Raw genomic sequence first — 15576 nt, 5'->3', positions numbered from 1 at the left:
TGAACCTGGGAGGCGGAGATACAGTGAGCCAAGGTCACACTATTGCACTCTAGCTTGGGCAACAAAAGTGAAATTCCACCTCAAACAAAAAAACAAACAAAAAGAATTTTCTGGGCTTTCAGCTGGTGTCTTTGAGTTGGGATGATTTTTCTTGGATTATTCAGGAGTTAGTGGTCTGCTGATTCAGCTTGCCTCAACCTTGATACAGAGGACCCTCTCCAAGGTCTATGTTCCTTCTTTGGCCAGGTAGGGCCACTCCGTCAAGGTCCTCAGTCATGCTTGCACAGATTTCTGGTCTTACTCACATATTATGGTAACAAAAGACAACTTGGGTTCCCTTTGGATAAATAAAAGTTTTCAGCAGCATCCTTTGATGGGTGATATCAGAGTAGGTTGGAGAGCAATGGCCCTCCATGCATGTGTGTTTGGAGCATCCAAAATGGACCAAGGCAAAAGCTTTTTGCCTGCAGTTGCTCTCAAATATCTGAATGTTCTAAAGTCATCCCTTTCTCTCAAGGCTGGAGGAAGTAAGTAAAACAAAGAGAAAATGAGGCCCTGTGTGCCTTTTTTTCTCTGTCTCCCTTCTTCAGTTTCCCTCCTTTCCCTTACTTTTCTAGAACTACATTTGACTAGCCTGTATTTTGTATCCAATTGTTCCTTTTATTTCTAACTTCAGCCTTAGGGTTAATCAAGCTTGCAAGGAGGTTTACAAATTGTTTTTCCCATCTCTGCCTGGATGTATTAAATGGCAGCTCAGGGAATTTGCAAAATACTTAAAAAAAAAACTGGGTACGATGGCTCTCACTTGTAATTCCAGCACTTTGGGGGGCCAAAAGCCAGGTGCAATGGCTTTCACTTGTAATCCCAGCACTTTGTGAGACCGAGGCGGGTGAATCACCTTAGGTCAAGAGTTTGAGACCAGCCTGGCCAACATGGTGAAACCCTGTCTCTACTAAAAAATACAAAAATTAGCCAGGCATGGTGGTGCATGCCTGTAGTCCCACCTACTCAGGAAACTCAAGCAGGATAATTGCTTGAACCTGGAAGACAGAGGTTGCAGTGAGCTGAGATCATGTCACTGCACTCCAGTATGGGCAACAAAGACTCTCTCTCAAAAAAAAATTTTTTTTCCCCATTCTGTTGGTTGCTAGTTCACTCTAATGATTGTTTCTTTTGCTGTGCAGAAGCTCTTAAATTTAATTAGATCCCATTTGTCTATTTTGGCTTTTGTTGCCATTGCTTTTGATGTTTTAGTCATGAAGTCCTTGTCTATGCTTATGTCCTGAATGATATTGCCAAAGTTTTCTTCTAGGGTTTTTACGGCATTAGGTCTTATGTTTAAGTCTTTAATCCATCTTGAGTTAATTTTTGTGTAAGGTGTAAGGAAGAGGTCCAGTTTCAGCTTTCTGCACAAGGCTAGCCAGTTTTCCCAACACCATTTATTAAACAGGGAATCCTTTCCTCATTGCTTGTTTTTGTCAGGTTTGTCAAAGATCAGATGGTTGTAGATGTGTGGCGTTGTTTCCGAGGCCTCTGTTCTGTTCCATTGGTCTAGATCTCTGTTTTGGTACCAGTACCATGCTGTTTTGATTTCTGTAGTCTTGTAGTATAGTTTGAAGTCAGGCAGGGACATAGATGAAGCTGGAAATGATCAGTCTGAACAAACTGATACAAGAACAGAAAACTAAACATCGCATGTTCTCACTCATAAGTGGGTGTTGAACAATGAGAACTCATGGACACAGGGAGGGGAACATCACACACTGGGGCCTGTCAAGGGTGGGGGTGGGGGTGCTAGGGGAGGGACAGCAGGGTGGGTGGAGGGATTGGGGAAGAATAACATTAGGAGAAATAGCTAATGTAGGTGATGGGGGGATGGATGCAGCAAACCACCATGGCATGTTTATGCCTATGTAACAATCCTGCATGATCTGCACATATACCCCAGAACTTAAAGTATAATAAGAGAGAAAGAAAAAGAAATTGGTATATTAAAGAGAAAGACAAAAACAAAAACAAAAACAAAAAGCCATCTTGTACCTGTATTATCTTATTTGCTCTATCATGCTGTCTGCTACCTTATATTAATGCTTCCTGCCCCTTTTAAAAATTATCCTTCCCTAAAGAGTCATTTTAGACTCTTTTCCCCTGATCCAGTTTCCTTTCTAAGGTTGGTATCTCCCCTTCTAGTCCAGATCCCATCCATCCTTGCTTACTCATGGACATCACACTTTCTATTCTCTCCTCTCTTCCTTACATCATTAATTTTTTGTGTTTACTGGAAAATTCAAATCAACATATAAACATGAGGTTAACTTCTGATCTTTAAAAATCCTTCTCTTAACCCCAGTTTCTCCTGCCAGTGCTTCATTCCTTTGTTTCAGCAAAACATTTTCCAAGGACTCTATGTTGTCTATATCTCTGATTTCCCACTCCTTCATTTTCTCTTAACCCAAATCAGACATTGTTTCTACTTCTTCCCTGAAAAGCATCTTCCTTTTCACTGGAAAATCTCTTTCTAATGTCTCTAGTGACTTTCTTCTACCAAATTCAATTGACAAATGATGAGTTTTCTCTCCACTTCACTGATTGGCCCTTCTCAGCCTTTTTTTTTTTTTTTTAATTGGATCTTCCCTTTCTTGCTGACCTTTCAATATTGGGCTCAACCTCTAATCTTCTTCTCCTGTCTATATTCACTCCTTTGGTGATCTCATCCAATCACATCTCTCAAGCCATCTATATCGCAGTAATTCCCTAAGTTATATTTTAAACATGGACCTCTACAATTAGCTCAATCCTTAGGTATCCAAACTTGAATATCTAAGCTTAATGTCTCCATTAGGTGGAATCCAACACCTGCTCCATCCACAGCCATTCACCATTCCATGCGATAACAACTCCATCTTGCCATATGCTCAGGCCAGAACCTTGGCATCTAACCATGACTCTTCTCCTCCCTGACATACAACCTTCTATCTGCTAAGAAATCCTGTCAGCTTTACCTCCAACATAAACCTAGAGTCAGTCACTCCTCAGTCATCTTATCTGGGATTATTCCAAAAGCCTTTTTACTTATGTTCTTTCCCATTTTTACCTCTGGTAGCTTGTTCTCAGGTATACCATCAGAGTGATTACCTAAAATGTAAATCACGTTACTCCTGTGCTCAGTATTCGGCAAAGTCCCCCATTTGAGAGTTAAAAGTGAAATTCTTAGAGTGGACAATAATCCCTTCTCTAGCCTGAATTTTGGTGTCTCTGATCTTAACTCCTCCTCGCCTCCCTTCCTGCCAATGGTCCTAGCCACATGGCCTCCTTGGATGCTCCTCAAACAAGCCAAACATAGTCTTGCCTTATGACTTTTGTTTGGCTATTTCTTGTGCCTCAAAATATCTTTTCTCAAATATCTGCATGGATAACTTTCTCAGTTTCACATCTTTTTTCCTAAGTCACTTGAAAATTGCAGGCTGCTCTGACCATTCTACTTAAAATTGCAGTCTGCTCATCTCTCAGTGCCACTCTGCTCCTAATTACCCCTTCCACTGGTATTTAATTTTTCATTATCTTTTTTTACCTTCTAACATACTACGACAGAGACCCTCAGTGCTCATTAACTTGGCGCTACTCTAGATTTTCCAGTTCTTACTGCATTAGCATAGGGGCATGTAATCAGATTTGGCCAATCAAATATAAGCAGAAATAAGATGTGTTTTTTCTTAGCTGAGGGGGTTTTTACCTCTTCTATTTTATCTCCTTTTGCCTCTCAGCACAGTGACTTCAGATGTCACTTTTGCAGATGATACATCCACAGGACTGTGCTGTGGGAAAGTAAACCTTTACGGTTATGTGAGTAACTATATTAAAACATTCTACAGCATATTTATGTTTATTTTTTATTATCTCCCTTGAGCTAGAATATAAATACCATTATGATGAGCATTTTTCTTTCTTTTGTTCACTGCTTTATCCTAAGTGCCTAGATCAGTGCCTGGGATATAGTGGACACTCAATCAGTATTTGCAGGATGAATGAATGAGATGGAAAAAAACGTAGTTTTTGCATTTCTCTCCCTGGCTCTGACAAGCTCTCTGTGTCTTTTTTCCTCTTAGTGCATGTAGTTTTATTTAATGTAGTCATTTGATTAAGTCGGAGAGGGTCCTCTTCTGGAGGAGATTGGGATATTTGCAATGGGATGTAGAAGTGAGGGAATCCACAGGTAATTTTACCTTTCTCTCTCTCTTCCCTGCGTACAAAGTAAACAGCTCTCATCACACTATCCACAGGGTTGTTTGGAATGGGCCATTGCAGACCTTCCATTGCTGAGTTAACTACAGATCAACATCCAGAATTTCGTACCCCAAACTAAATCATTTTCCCGCAGTAAACCCTGATTCCCCACTTGTAGCATTGCACACCTCGGTGAAATCCAAATGCATGTTTGAAATTCTATCACAACAGCAGCACCAGGTTTATTGGAAAGCCTCCCCCGCAGTCGCTGTGAACATGTTGGCTCGCTGTGAGGGGCACTGCCTGCTGTATCAGCTTCGCTTCCAGCCGCGACACAGCTGCTGTGTCCTTCCAACTTCCACACTTCGGCGTCTGGCAGCCTGCAGCGTGGGAAGTTGACTTGAGTTTTAGGCTGTTACTGCAGGTAGTCTCTAGTAACTATTCAACTTCAAAGACTGTGGACTTTGTGATGCGATTATACAACAAAGCATCCCTAACCTTCTGCTTCCTTAATAATGTGAACTTTCCTGGAAATAGATATAAAGTCTCAGGGTCATTATGAGTAGTAGTAATACTTTTTTCTATATTTGTACAATACATGACAAAACACTTTTACATGGATTTTCACTTTTGGTCCTTGGACCAGGGCCCACAACAGCGCCTGCAATGTAGTAAATGCATAATATTTGTTGAAGAAATGAATAATAAACAAGCAAGAGGCTTTTAAAGAGTAACTGTAAACACAGAATGAAAGGAAAATGCAAAGACACTTTTAGCCTTCAGATCTTCTGCTTCATTATCCGACCCCCGAGAAAACAATTAGGAAGGAATATAGGTATGTACAGTGGGTTAGACGGCATTTAAATGCATTTTTGTTATTGTTATTGCTGCTGTTGTTTCCTCTCTTAGAAGGCAGAAGTCATTTTGGAGCAGAATTTCTTTGCTCTGGGAAGAATCCCTTGAGTGGACCTTATTAGTTATATAAGTGTAAGAAAGAAATAACATTGCTTTGAAGGAAAGATAGAATATTACCTTTTTCTTTGTTTTGACCTGACACTTACTGCCTCTTCCAATCACTCTATGTATTTAAAGCTCCTCCTTTGGGAGAAAGTAAACCAATTTGCTCCTAAACGGAAGAGAATTGAGCCCTCCAGTCTTTCTTTTTTGAGATGCACTGCATGTAGCCATTGATGAATAGATGTTTCCAGCCTAAGGCTGATGATGCTAAGGGAGGTATGGCAGGTCCTCAGGAGGGCGCTCACAGTGAAGGCAGAATGCAGCCTACTACACTGCTTACTTGGGGCTCAACGTTCCGACTTAGCCTGTCTTGCAGGCAGAAGCCCCTGGAAACCTGGTCCCCTGGAATGGTGGAGGGAAGCTTTGGAAACTAGGTAAATTTAAACTAAACTAGCGTAACCTTGGGAAGGAAAGCATAAAACACTAGCTAGCCCAGCAGTCTCGTACCTATCCATTGGAAACTGTGCTCCTTCTCACTCCAGTTAACTGAAGGCAAACCCCAGATCTGATGGAAATGCAGGCTGAGATTGCAGAGAAAATATCATTACATGTGCATGGCGGGAACCTTTCCAGCAAAGTGCTTGTCAGGGTGTTCAAGTGTAGAAAGTGGGATTTCACTTGAAAGGTGCAGGTTGTGGGGGAATCTTTGTGCCTTCTGGCTAATAAATGTACACTGTGTAGAAGAATTTACTGAAGACTACTCATACCATTCACACGTATGGATTTTGAGCATGTATATGAGAAGGCACATAGCTTCTCTTTCCCTGTAATTACTGGAGGGGACTCCTATTTCACAAAACAACCTGTCAGTTGTTGGAGGAACAAATTGGCTCAGGTCAGCCTGCAACACAGATGTTACGGAAAAATTACGGAACTTCTTCAAAAGCTTATCTGTGTAGGTTACCACAGGTCAGTTACAAAAGGCACTATGCAGATACATTAAGTCAGTGAATACAAGGAAAATATTTGGAACAGTGCCCAAGTACATAATAAGTTCTATAGATATTATATTAAAGAATATAATAATCATAATTGTACTAAATAGCAAGGAAGAAAAATATGAGTTGTGTTGGGAGCGTGTAATAGTGGAATGTAACCTGGCATGTGAATCAGGAACAGTTCTCCTCAAAAATTGAAGCTGTTGGATTAGTTTGCTAAAGAGATGTGGAAATAGCACCCCATGCTGCAGATTCTGGGGTGGGGCAGGTTAAGAGATGTCAGTCAGGGATTGCTGGATTACAAAAAGAAAAGCTTTGAGATATGGCTGGAGAGCCATGTTCAGGATTTTTGGCTTTATCCAAAGGGAAATGGCTAAAGAATGACCCTGGTTAACGTACATTTTAATAAACTATTATTTTTCGATAAAAATATAATTTGGTTCTAGAGGGGCAAAGTGTGTGTCTGTGTGTGTGTGTGTGTGTGAGTGCATGTGTATGTGTGTAGTGGGGGAGGGTAGAAAAGAGTGGATAGATGGGTCCAATCAGAGATCTGTTACTAACATCTAGGCAGCAATAGATGGTAGCTTGAACCAATAAGGAGGCTGTAGGTTGGTGAGAAGTGAAGGGACTAGGGATAAATATCTAGAAAGAAAAATTCTAAATAGTTGTTCATTTGATGGAGGTTAGGGAGGAATGAATGTACAAAAAGAAAGAATGCCCCTAAATCATCCTTCCCTGGTCCTTTTTGAATGGAGATGAATACTAAAACTGAAAAAGGTATCAAGGAATATCGGGTATAAATTTCTCTTTAATTATATATATTAAAAAAAACTATCTCAGATTAGTAAAGGGAGTTCTTCTCCATGCGTCTGATTGTTTAGTGGCAGAACCTAGACTAGAACCAAAGTCAGCTGCTTTTTTCATGACATTTCCTTTACTGAATGGAGGTAGCATCTTCTCTTATATACTAATATTCACTTATGGCTACTAAATAATTTTCTAAATATACATGTAGAAGCACATTGAAGTGTTTTTCAACAGTAAAGTCTTAACATACTTTTTCTTTATATCACAAACATTTTTGGTTGGATGTGATCTTGCTTAACTAGAGTTTAGTCTAACTGATGTTATTTTCCAACTTTGGGGAGAATCTGCAGCATTGCAGAAACTCAGATGTTACCACTAAAACTTTAGTATTTCCATCCTGCTACTCTGAATAAATGCCAAGAACTTTTCTTTAGAATTCTTTTTCAGATAATTCAGGCTCAAAACAATCTACTATAAGTTTAATCAAGGGAAACCAAGGGAAAAATGAAATAAATGTTGCTATTCAAATGGCAGCATTTAGATAAAGGACTGCATAAACATGGACATTTAATTTTATTGAAATTTAAATGAGTTTACTACTCATTGGATATAAGGTCTGTTAATTAAGGCAGGAGTGCCTTGTAAATCCTGGATGAATGCATATTTGCCACATACAGTTGTAGCTGACAACAGTCCTTTGTACAAAATGAAGAATAAATCTAAACCAATTAAGATACTGTATATATAATTATGAATATTGTAAATAAAATGAGATGACTGTGGCTTGTGCATTTTAACATGTGTTAGAATGATACTTCATTCATTCTTGGTAACTTTTTGCTGATTATCCCATTCTTATGGAAAACTTGCTACTAACTAGCCATCTTTCAGACAGGTTGATAAAGCCCCCAATAAAGATATATTATGTAACATTGGATGTAAATCTGATCCCTGCTTACAGTCAAGGAGGATGATCAATGCAGTAGTAGTAGTGAGGGGGGCTTTTGAGATAATAAGATGAAGGTACAATTTTTATATCAGTGAACTCACAATCTTGTGGTGGGGGGAGACAGACACAGAAATGAATGGCAACTGCTGTTATAACTTAAAAGTACATGGCTGGGCACAGTGGCTCCTGCCGATAATCCCAGCACTTTGGGAGGTCGAGGCGGGTAGATCACTTGAGGTCAGGAGTTCAAGAGGAGCCTGACCAACATGGTAAAATTCTGTCTCTACTAAAAATACAAAAATTACCCAGGTGTGGTGGTGTGTGCCTGTAGGCCCAGCTACTTGGGAAGCTGAGGCAGGAGAATCGCTTGAACTTGGAGGCAGAGGTTGTAGTGAGCTGAGGTCCTGTCACTGTTCTCCAGCCTGGATGACAGAGCAAGACTCTATCTCAAAACAAGCAACTCCCCCCAAAAAAACAAAACAAAGCAAACAAAACCAGAAACGAGTACAGATAGCACAAAGGAGATTGCTAATGTGGGGAGTTTGGGGGATTCTAATTCTAATGTGGGGAGTTTGGGGGATTCTAATTCTAATGTGGGGAGTTTGGGGGATTCTAATTCTAATGTGGGGAGCTTGGGGGATTCTAATTCTAATGTGGGGAGCTTGGGGGATTCTAATTCTAATGTGGGGAGCTTGGGGGATTCTAATTCTAATGTGGGGAGTTTGGGGGATTCTAATTCTAATGTGGGGAGTTTGAGGGATTCTAATTCTAATGTGGGGAGTTTGGGGGTATTCTGAGCTGGGTTTTCAAAGATGAAAGGCTATTTCAGATGGTGAAGGGCATTGAAATCACTACAACTCTCTCAAATCACCTTTTAGAAAAAGCAGAAAAACATTTCTTGAGAGGATGTCCAAGTTATCCAGATAACTCACATGCTGTTAAGAAACATTATCTAGAACTTGAAAAAAAGGCAAAAAGATGAATGCTTGTTTTTGCAATGTTACAACAGAATATTTTGGAATATTTAATACTTACATTTAATACTAATATTTAATAGTTATTTAAATCTTTTGGAAATGTATCTTTGTTTTGAACATCTATTTACTATCTATTGGGATCAGGCCTATGCACAATTTCATGTTGCTAACATCTACATTTTATCCTGTAAGGATGAAAGGAATTTTTGTTCATCAAAACGAAGACTCTGAAGGTTACAGCTTTACAGGACGGCAGGACATGTGACTTCACATAGGATCCAGCATTCTTTCTTTCAGTACCCGTATATACTCAGTCTTTCAAATTTTGCTTTGAACCAGTTTTACTATTCTGTAGGTTTTGTCATTAATGAGTTAAATATATCTTTGATATATCTGTATTCTATATTTGAAAAAGTCTTTTTTTTTTAACTTTTATTTTTAGCCAGGGTCTCTCTCTGTGGCCCACGCTGGAGTGCAGTGATGTGATCATGGTTTACTGCAGCCTTTAAATTCTGGGATCAAGTGATCCTCCCACCTGAACCTCCTGAGTATCTGAGGCTACAGACATGTACCACTGTGCCTGGCTGAAAAAATTTATGTTTTTAATTTATTAAATATGATAGTTGGATAATGCATACACTGGAATTAATAATTTTTGAGCCACTTACCCATTCCATATAGCAGCTGGTACTCATCCCATCAAGCAGAAAAAATTGTCATTTTCTTTTTGTGCCCTCTTTACTCCCTTGTTAGGTCTCTGGAGAATTCGCAGAGAAATTATCAGTACTTCACCAGACTTTATAGGACACTTCAGTTTATGGAAGAGGCTCAGAAAAAGAGCTGATGCAGGTCTTGGCACTGTGTCAGTCACAGATGAAGGTGAGAGTGAATATGCATGTTTTGGAACTTCCTGTATTTTGTTGGTGTATCTCCTATAAAGCATCTTCCATTTGTTAGCTTTAAAAGTCAGAATCGAGAACTATTTAAAAGATCCGTCCTTGTTGCTTAAGCTCTATGCTCCCATAAAATAGCTGGATATGAGCCTAAAATATGGATTTTTAAAAATTCACTTTAGGATACCTGTTTGGACTAAGATGACAATGCATTTCTTGGGGGAAAGTGGATGGCGGTGGAAAGCCTCTTCTGAGCTGACAAGAACAAAAATGGCACCCACACCCTTTTGTCTAAAAATATGACATCTTTTCAGGCCTTCTGGGTAGTTTCTTTTTGTTCCTATTTTTTTTTTTTAAAGCTAAAGGTGAGTTGACAATGTCTACCCTGAATGTGCACTGTATTAAGCATTGCATTTTCATATGTATATGAATGTATATTTCATTTTATCCTCAAACCTAGATTGTGAGGTTCATATCATTTTTTTGGAAATGATATGCTAATTGTCTTGAAATTGTCTTGAAATTTTTTGCCTTGTCTTGAAATCTGAGATTGCTTGTCTTGAAATTTAGGATGATATATTTCTTTATGAAGCAGCTTTTCCAGAATGACTCATCAGTGATCTTGTTCAAGGCTGAACCCTGTTGGTGAGGTTCCCAGTTTGCACATTTTCTACCTTTTGTTCTGGCCTCAGATGTGAGATAGCCAGCCTGAAGTCCAGATACAAGCATACATCTTTCTCACTTAAAAACAATTCTAGACAAAGAAACCCAGTATTTTAATGGAAAAACATGGAAAAAAAAATTATTACATGATGCATGTACATTGAAATTCTCCCGGCTAGTACTTTCTCCTTTTTCTCACAGACTTCATTTTGCTATTCAAAACAACAATTTGCTCAGGGAACATTTTATTAGCATTTGGGTTGATAATGTACAGTATGCAAATTAGATATGAAAGCCACTGTTGCAAAAAAGAAAAAAAAAAGCCAATCTAATTTAGGAATCTGATCTCTATTTGCAGTTGCTCATCCATGTCACACTGCCCAACATGTGTCCATGGGCCAGATGCATGATGCCCTGCAGAGTATCATAATACGCAGTTGTTAATTTCATAGTCTGCTATAGCATCAAAGAATGGCAGAGGCAGCCCACAAGCAGGAGAAGACAGCTAGCTGTGAAGCAGTTAAATGCTTGCCTTCCCTTGGTAAAAGAAATCTTTCTGAGGCAACTCCGCTGACTTCAGAACTTGAATATTTATGCTACAGAGGAAGTCAGCCATAAATTTACATTTTTAGCAGCTAGGTTATCGCAGGGAAGGAAACGAAGAATAATAACATTAAAAAAGGAATTGGACAATATAATCAATCCTTCACAAAATCTAGCCCAACTTTAAAAGATAATTATTGAAAATAGAAGTCCCTTTGTTCCTAATTAGACAAAGAATTGTCTTAATACAAATTGTTCTTAAATCCATCTTTAATCAAATTTGTTCAGTGCTTAGCACTCTATTACAACAACAGCTTATTTATCTGACTCTGTCAGGGAGTGAGCTGTTCCACGTAAGTGAATTTCACAGATAACTGAAACATACACCCTCAAGTGAAAAAACTTTAGAAAAATGAACCATTTTGATGAAAACACTACTAAAATGTATTATGCAACACCTGCTATCTTAAATAGCGTTTGTCAAATAATTAATGCCTTTTCTTAATGTAGCCAATCTTTCCCAAGAACTAACAAATAGGAACAGAAATGGGGCAGGGAATAAAAATGAAGACTCCTCAAATCTGTCACGGCTGCTGGCTTTGCAATCACAGGTGTTTCTATCACTTCTTTGAGTCATTGTCATCTGCAACTCTCAAGCTGTCCCTGCTGCTGTGGAGGCAAGATGTCCCTAAGGGGACTGTTGCCCACGATGCTTCGTGGCTGGCCCCTGCTTCTGCCACTGTGAATAAGTGAAGGCTCTGTTACTCACTGCCCCTGGAGGACTCACTGACTCTGGAACCACTTCTTGTGATGTCTGCAAGCTCCTATTGTGATAGGGTCGCATCTCTGAAGTTACTCTTAGGAAGTGGTGAGAACATTTTTCCTTTTTTTGCCTTACTGTGCTTTCGAGGTCTCACAGAGATTTTGTGTGGTAACAAGTCTCTCTTTTCTTACTTCCAGCCAAATCATTTCTTAAGAATAGACAAGTTCGTGGGGACTTGACTGAAGAGCAACAGGAACAACAAACACACAATGGGGTGCCTCAAATAATTTTTTTTTTCTTGGAGGCTTCAAGATTCTTGTTTTCTTAAAAATAGATAACATGTGCGTACCTCACCAGCCCACCTAATGTGCCCTCACATGGCTGAGTCTCAGTGGGAACCCAGCTTAAGCTCAAGGCATTAGGGCAATATCTGAGAGGCACAGTTTTTGTGACAAATTGGCCTTTTTCTAGGAAGCTAACCAGTGGTTAGGTGCTGAGTTCCTTATTACCTGGCTGTTGCTTTCCTCTTTTAACCCTCCCAATTCTAATTGGCTGTTTTCAGTCTATTGTGATTTGACAGCAGAGATAACCAAGGTTGGTGGTTCCTTGTGTAAAACATGAGTCTATAAAGTATAATGAAAGCCCTTATTGCAGTCATCTTCAACATTTTTGAAATCATGCAATTGTTAGCAGCATATGGGAAGTGATCAAAGTTTCCCCAAACAGTTTTAAAGATTGGATTTAACTATAATACAAATAAGACTTTAGTGTAATGTCTTACAAAACACTCACCACTGTCTTTGTTCTCTTGGACTTATTTAACCACATTGCCACTGTGTTGTTTTCTTTAGAAACATTTATTTTCCTCACCCTACTTATACTTTTTCATATTCTGGTAAACATAAGACCTTTATTTGAAATATATAGTTTTAAATAGCTCATATTTATGGAACGGGACTCACTGAGCTCAACCTTCCATGTGAAAGATATCTCTGAAGTCGTATGATTATGACCCATAAATCTTTTTTTTAAAATATATATTTTATTGCATTTTAGGTTTTGGGGTACATGTGAAGAGCATGCAAGATTGTTGCATAGGTACATACATGGCAGTATGGTTTGCTGCCTTCCTCCCCATCATCTATATCTGGCATTTCTCCTCATGCTATCCCTCCCCAACTCCCCACCTACCGCTGTCCATCCTCTAGTTCCCCACCCCACAGACCCCAGTGTGTGATGCTCCCCTCCCTGTGTCCATGTGTTCTCATTGTTCAACACCCGTCTATGAGTGAGAACATGCGGTGTTTGATTTTCTGTTTTTGTGTCAGTTTGCTGAGAATGATGGTTTCCAGGTTCATCCTGACCCATAAATCCTACACAGTGACTAAAATGTGATGGGCCCGCCTCCTAGAGAGCCACACTGGTGTGTCATAGCACACTGATTGAGAACCGTGCCTCTGCTTCTGCTGGGCTGCCTCCAAATTATTGGGTGCAGACATCAGAGTTGTGCCTGTATCCTGCTAGTGTCTGCTCCTCAGAGGCCTGATCTTCATGCATTCACCTCCTAGGTATGCCGAAATGATGCCCAACGCTGTACCTCTAGTAAATATCATGTCTTTAGTTGAGATGATATCCGAGATTTCTTCCAACCCACACTGTTTATGTTATGAAGTTGCAGCCTGAAAGTTCCCATTAGATCTTTGCCAACTGCCGCTCGGGCCTCTGGTGCCATTTCAAAGGGCATGCATTTAAAATGAGCTTGCCCTCTTGCCTTCTCTTTAATCTCCCCTCAACCTTTTCTCTACTTGCTCTGTTTGTTCCTTACTAATAATGAATAACAGCAATACTGTCTGAGTCAAGAGAAAGGAAATTTGATATATTTCTTTTCAGATCATCTTTACATAGATCAATCCTTCGATATACCGGGAATTATTATGGATGTTGGAAAAGCTGAAAAAATATAAGTAAAACTTAAAAAATTTTCTTAAAGCCACATTTCCCCTGAATTACCAAATATTACAAAAAGGAAGAACAGATACACAATTTCTCTGTGTATCTGTCTTCCACAATAGGGAGCACCATGTGAATCGCTTATTTGCCAGTGTGGTTGCGATATCAGTTTCCTTAGACTGCTGTGACACATTACATCAAACTTGGTGGAGTGAAACAACAGAAATGTATTCTCTCACAGTCCTGGAGTCTAGAAGTCTACGTTAAGGTGCCAGCAGGGCCAGGTTCCTTCTAAGAACTTTAAGGGAGAATCTTTCCTTGCCCGATCCAGGTGTGGCTCCCCGTGGTCCTTGGTGTTCATTGACTTGTAGCTGCTTCACCCCAGTCTCCAACTCTTTATTGTCATGTGTATGTCTAGTGTGTTTGGGCCCTTTTCAATCCAAGCCAGAAGTGTTTCTGCTGTCCGAAAACCTTGTCAGTTGTCCACATAATTCACAGGGGTCTAAGCCATCAGACAAGCAGGTCCTTTACAAATCTTTCCTGGATAACCTTATTTCTATTTCTGGCTTCTGTTGAGATGGTTGATTGGATCCATTACTCACAGGCCTATTCGCCCCAATAAAAAGTAGTTTAGCCCCACACTACAAGGTTGAGAATTCAATTTGTATTGTAATTTAGCCACTCATAGGATGAATCTCTGCCTTTGCTTTTCAGAAATATCAGCTACCACCACCTTTCAGGGCAGATGTGGAAGCTTTCAGGTAATTTATGCTGCATTCGAATTGGGAATTTGAAGCCCTAAGCTAATTCTTTCTTTTTCCTCCCTTCCTCTATTACAGTTAGGAGCAATAAACCACTTTAATTTTTATATTACTTAGTTTGATAAAAATATTCTAAGATATCAAATACTGCATTCACCCAGAACTTCGCCTTTATAAGCATTTGACTGGGGATACCCAAGAATAGTATTTTGTGTATTTTTATTGCCAGATGTTACAGACTGAATATTCGTGATCCCTCCTCAAATCATATGTTAAAGCCCTAACCACTAGTGTGACTGTTATTTGGAGGAAGAAAGCAATTAAGGTTAAATAAAGACATAAGGATGGGGCCCTGGTTCAGTAGGATGAATGTCCTTATAAGAAGAGACATCAGAGAGCTCGCTTTTTCTCTTTCTGTGGCAGGCACGAGAGAAAGGCCATGTGAGGACATAGTGAGAAGGCTGTCATCTCCAAGGGTGACAGTCCTCACTGGGAACTAAATGAGGCAGAACCTTGATATTGGGCTATCAGCATCCAGAACAAGGGTGAGAAAATACATTTTTCTTTAAGCCACCTAGTCTGTGGTTTACTGATATGACAGCCCAAGCTGATGAAAACATGATAGTATGGAGTATCAGTGCCCTCTTCACCACTAGAAATAGAGTCATTAGTGCCTTTAAGTTTGATCGGCTTAGAGAAACATTTCTGGAATCCCCAGAGCCAATTTAGAAACCTCAACCTTAAGACTGCATTCCTCTAGAACCACTCCTGGTATCAAAATGTGTGTCAGTCAGAGTTCTCCACAGAAACAGAACTATATCTGTGAGATCTATATATTAAATGTATACATTTATATTATTTATGAAACATGCATTATATGTTATATACATTATATATATTACATATATTATAAATTTTGTGTGTGTGTGTATATATATATATACATATATATGTGTGTGTGTGTATATTTATATACATATATATATATGTGTGTGTGTATATATATATATAAAATTTATTTCAAGGAATTGGCTCATGCAATTGCAATTGCAGGAGATGGCAAATGTGAACACTGTAGGGCAGACCAGCAG

The 15576-nt window shown here is 39.3% G+C and overlaps 1 long non-coding RNA gene across 1 annotated transcript; it reads left to right on the top strand.

The window, feature by feature from the left end:
- The first annotated feature begins 13071 nt into the window (after positions 1 to 13071).
- On the top strand, positions 13072 to 15030 carry LOC116528068. Its single transcript, XR_004258841.1, has 2 exons — positions 13072 to 14485; positions 14909 to 15030. It is a non-coding gene; the product is annotated as an uncharacterized LOC116528068 (long non-coding RNA).
- The last annotated feature ends 546 nt before the right edge of the window (positions 15031 to 15576 follow it).

The sequence above is a fragment of the Sapajus apella genome, unplaced genomic scaffold (genome assembly GCF_009761245.1).
Source record: "Sapajus apella isolate SASKATOON/1434 unplaced genomic scaffold, GSC_monkey_1.0 scaffold56, whole genome shotgun sequence".
Classification (NCBI taxonomy): domain Eukaryota; kingdom Metazoa; phylum Chordata; class Mammalia; order Primates; family Cebidae; genus Sapajus; species Sapajus apella.
The sequence above is the reverse complement of the archived record's forward strand: the minus strand, read 5'-3'. Positions and strand labels throughout refer to the sequence as shown.